This window comes from Chrysochloris asiatica, unplaced genomic scaffold, assembly GCF_000296735.1.
Source record: "Chrysochloris asiatica unplaced genomic scaffold, ChrAsi1.0 scaffold00085, whole genome shotgun sequence".
Classification (NCBI taxonomy): Eukaryota; Metazoa; Chordata; class Mammalia; order Afrosoricida; family Chrysochloridae; genus Chrysochloris; species Chrysochloris asiatica.
Window position 1 is genome coordinate 5,687,426 of NW_006408603.1, and position 4,905 is coordinate 5,692,330.

Genomic DNA, 4,905 nt, shown 5'->3' on the forward strand with positions numbered 1-4,905 from the left:
CTCAGAAACCTATACAGGGTTGCTATGAGTAGGAACCAACTCAACACTTTACATACATCCACTTGACCTAACTCTTCTCTGCTTCTTACCCTATAGCCCAGAGTTGTCCTGATGTTGAATCAGCTCGTTACACACCTTTTTCTCAAATCCCTTCCTTGGAATCCAGAGTAAAAGCTGAAGGAAACTTACCCCTCTGCCCCCAACTCTTTGTTATGTCCTACTATCCAACTGCTTGCTTAGTCTGCTCCACCCACTGGCCTCCTAGCTAGCCCTCCAACCTGCCAGGCACACTTCCACCTTCTGGCTTTGGCAGAGCCCTCCCACTGCTTCCAGGGCCTTTCATGGTCTCGGGCAGTGGCATGGGCTGCACACTTCAAACATGACTGAAATGTCAGCTTCAGTGAACTCTTTCATCTACCACATCTCTCTTAGTTCTCCTGTCCCTTTCCATACTGTTCATCACTTAGGATACAGACAAGTATGTGCAAATACATAACCCATATTGCACACCCACCATTTATCATCTTTTGCTACCTCCTAAGGATATAAGCTCCATGAGGGAAGAGTCTTTGGTCCATATAGTTCACGACTGTACACCAGCGTGCAGATCAGCACAGCATACAGTAGCAGTGTAATAAACATCTGGTGATAGGCCCAAAGCACCATGCCAATTTTCTGCCTTGCATCCCCTACAACATTCGGTAAGAGAATTTGCACATAATTAAGCTTTTAAAGAAAGCACTGAAAACAGCAGCTTGAAATAAGAGTCACATCACTGCTTAAAATGGGGAGGTTTATTAAGGTTTATCCTCTAGAGAACAGTCAAGCTCTTGCTTAAGCAATTAGCAGGAAATGCATGCCACACCTTGGGCCCAGAACCACAGGAGGCTTCTTAACAAGCCCAAAAGGCCTTGCATCCTCCAATTCCCTTTTAAAGCTCTTGTAATGTCTGCAAAATAGAATCCATGTTGCCTTCTTAGAAAACAGAACTAAGATCCCAGTTCAAAAGAGCCTTCAGCTGTTCTCAACAAGGATATTTAGGCCAAACAGGGCCAAGAAATAAATGGACAAGCACATTCAACAAGTCCAGATATTGCAGTAAGTAAAACTCGCATCAGTGTAATGCCTGTGCTATATTTTCAACAATAACTCACATTCTTTACATTTTGGAGACTATAAATGCTAAAAAAGCTGGGCAGTTAAGGCGGCCTCAAAGACCACATTCATTTCCTTTCTTGCAAGATGGGCTCACTTCAGTTCCTGGCCAAGCACCCAAGCCATTTTCCCCTTTTAAGTGCTGAGCTGAGTCAAGAGGAGTTATTTTAACACTGAGTAGCATCTTACATTAAGTAGGAGGCTCAAAACAAACTTTACTTTACAGGTTATTTTTTTCCTCCAAACTTCTACACCCTTTGGCTTCACCACACACGTGCAATTTACAAAAACACTTTGTTGTTTTAACATTCTAGTATGGCTGCTTACAAAGGAAAATACTAAGGTTTTCCTCATTTTTCTTGCTAAAACAAAAACTAGACACATGATCTGACAAATACATGTGTATCTATGAGAATGGTGAGACAAAATATTTGAAATTGGGCAGGTCCAGAAAGTGCAAGGCCTTTTATTACTATTCATATATGGAGAAAAATCACTCCAAAGTCATCTGTGAGTTTTAATAAAACTGATAATAAAATGAAGATCTGCAATTTACATAAAGCTTAACTTTCTCCAAGTATAACTTCAAAAAGGGTCTGTGTCAGTGAAGAGTAAAAGGCGGCCAGTTATGATGGTAGACTGGGGTGCCTGAGATACAGTGCAAAACTGAGGGGGGAGGGAGGGAACACCACATCAACCATCACCTCTCTCCAGACATCCCAGAGAACCACCCAAACCCAAATCCCGACTGCTGTCAAGTGGATTCCGACTCACAGCGACCCTACAGGGCAGAGAACTGCTCAGAGGATTTCCGAGGTGGTACATCTTTATGGGAGCAGACAGCCTCACCTGCAGACCTTGTGGTTAGCAGCCAAATACTTGGTGTTACTATTTCTTACATTTTCCTTGTATATCTCTCATGCTCAACTGTTTTACAAACATAGATGAAAAGTTTCTATGCCTCTTTGTGAAGCATGCAGTGTTGATAGAATAGTTTGAATGCCTAATTTTAATTATTTTTAGGCATGTAAACTGATACTGAAGCTCCCCCTGGTGGAGGGTGTATAGTCAGTTTATACATTTACTGTTGGTGGTTGGTGGTTATGTACTTTGGAGTAGGTTCCGATTCCAAGCCACCCTGTACAGGGTTTCTGAGGCTGTAAATCTTCATAGGAGAAAGCCTCATCTTTTCTCTTACAAAACAGCTGGTAGTTTTGAACTGCTAACCTTGAGGTTAGCAGCCCAACTTGTAACCACTACGCTACCAGAGCACAGAGAGAAGAGTATTATTGGCTACCAGGGGCTGGGGATAGCATAGTGGTTACAAATCGGGCTGTGAACTGCAAGGTCAGCAGTTTGAAACTACCAGCGGCTCCGTGGGATAAAGATGAGGCTTTCTGTTCCCATAAAGATTTACAGCCTCGGAAACCCTGTTCAGGGTCGCTATGGGTCGGAACCGACTGGACGGTACTTAACAAGGTGCTGGGGGAAAGAGAGCCAGGGGATCATTAACTTAAGTGATCTAAGTTTCTGTTTGTTGCTTAGTGCAATGGAATCAGTTCTGACTCACAGGGACCCTGTATAGGGTTTCTGAGGAGTGGCTGGCGAGTTTGAACTGCCAACCCTGTGGTTAGCAGTCAAGTGCGGATCCTATAATGCCACACCAAGGACTGTTTGGGGTGATGGAAAACATTTCAAAATGGATAGTGATGAAAGTCGCACATGGTGAATGCAATGAATGTCACTGAACTGAACACTTAAAATGATTAAAAACTATATATACATGTATCTGTTTTTCTTAATAATCACAATAAAGTAATTTTAAGATTCTTATTTTCAGGTTCCCTCCCACATAGTTAGAATCAAACATCTCACTTTCTAACATGATCTACTGTTCCATTCACTCAGTAACGAAAGCTTTCTTTGGAATTGTTGTTGTTAAGTGCCTTCAAGTTGGTTCCGACTCATAGAGATCCTGTATAGGGTTTCCAAAGAGCAGTTGGTGGACTTGAACTGCCAAATGTGTGATTTGCAGTCCAGTGCTGATCCTACAGCACCACACCAGGCCACAGTAAGGTGTGTTTCTGATTGCAGTTAGTCACAGTAACAACAATCTTTTTCTACCATGTTCTAGAGAGGAAACCGAGCTTATGTTCTTAAGTTAAGCAGCTTGAAGTTATTTCTATTTAAAGATTTCCACTTACCTGGCAAACCACACAATCTACGGTGCTGGTGGCTGTGTACCGTGGAGTCGGTTCCGACCCATAGCGACCCTGTAAAGGGTTTCTGAGGCTGTAAATCTTTATGGGAGCAGAAAGCCTCATCTTTCTCCCATGGAACGGTTGGTAGTTTCAAACTGCAGACCTTGTGGTTTGCAGCCCGATTCACAACCACTATGCTACCAGAGCTCTTTACACAATCTATAGAAAAAGGTACTATTTATAAACTTTTACTAGTTTATGAAATGCTCATCTAACATTTTAAGAACGAAATGTTTATAAGGTGACTTTTAGAGCTGAATGGCTTTTGAGGCCCTAAACATAAAATATGATCCCCTGACCTGGACAAACTGGCCCTGATGCTTCATATAAACGTAATTTAAAAAATTACAATTATCCTATTTTTGGCCCCTCAAAATCCCAGACATATGCATAACTGGATCAGTAGAAGGGAAGTGTTAGGTAACTAAGTTTATTAGAAACTACAAAAATACATTTCTAAATAGATTTCACAACATTTTAACATTTTCTCAGGTTGGTCAGAGTTTACATTTGAAATCTGACTTTTAAAGTTCAGTTTAATAACTGATGGGCTGACCACACTCCTGGAAACTCTCAGCAAGGCATGAACCACACACACCTTGTTGCAATAAAACAGTATCTAGATCCCTGAGCAACAGTTTAGAGTTCTAGGACTGGGCTCCTGGATATCAGGGGCAAGGCACAGGGTTTCCCTAACCTTGTTTCATTCCTGGCCTAGCCACTGTTTGCTTTCTCTCTCTTTATGGAGAATGCATAAATACTATCAAGCCCACGTCCAAATCCTTTTTAAGACCCCCTTTTGTAAAAATGAAAGAAACTGGGAAGTAAAAGAAAAGCACCACTATATATTCAGCCAGAATGTTCAATTTAGTAATCTTTTCTAGACTACTACTAGCCTTTTTTATATACAGCCAAAACAAGAGCAGCAGATATTATATATATATATAATATCTGCTGCTCTTGTTTTGATTTTATATATAAATAATATATATATATATAAAATCTTTCCTGCTTCTCACTCACGTTTCTCAAATCCTCCAGTCTATTATAAAGTAAGTTTGAGAATTTTCACATAACACTTCAATAGTGGACTCACAGCTAACAAATTAACAATGGCAAAAGGATTCCTTTTACAACATTCTAAGTTGCAGAAGATTTAAAATCGTAAAAGCTAAATCCTGATACAGCATTAAACTTATCTTTTTACATATAAAAATTAAATGCAGAGGGATATTTTCATCCAAGAAGATACAATCTTTTAAATCAAGAAAGAATCTACAAAACTATTCTATGTAGTACGTTCGATGTTGCTGTGTGGTTGGAGTAAATCTATTCAGAACAGAGTTCGAGGTTTGTTCCTAGAGGAATCACCAATTACTTGGTAGGATTTAAAGTCACTAGGCAGAAATGGGTTACTATGGCATTTAAAACAGTCTGGTCGTTATAAAGGCCTTAAATCTATAAACAATAACAGAACACACAAACCAAA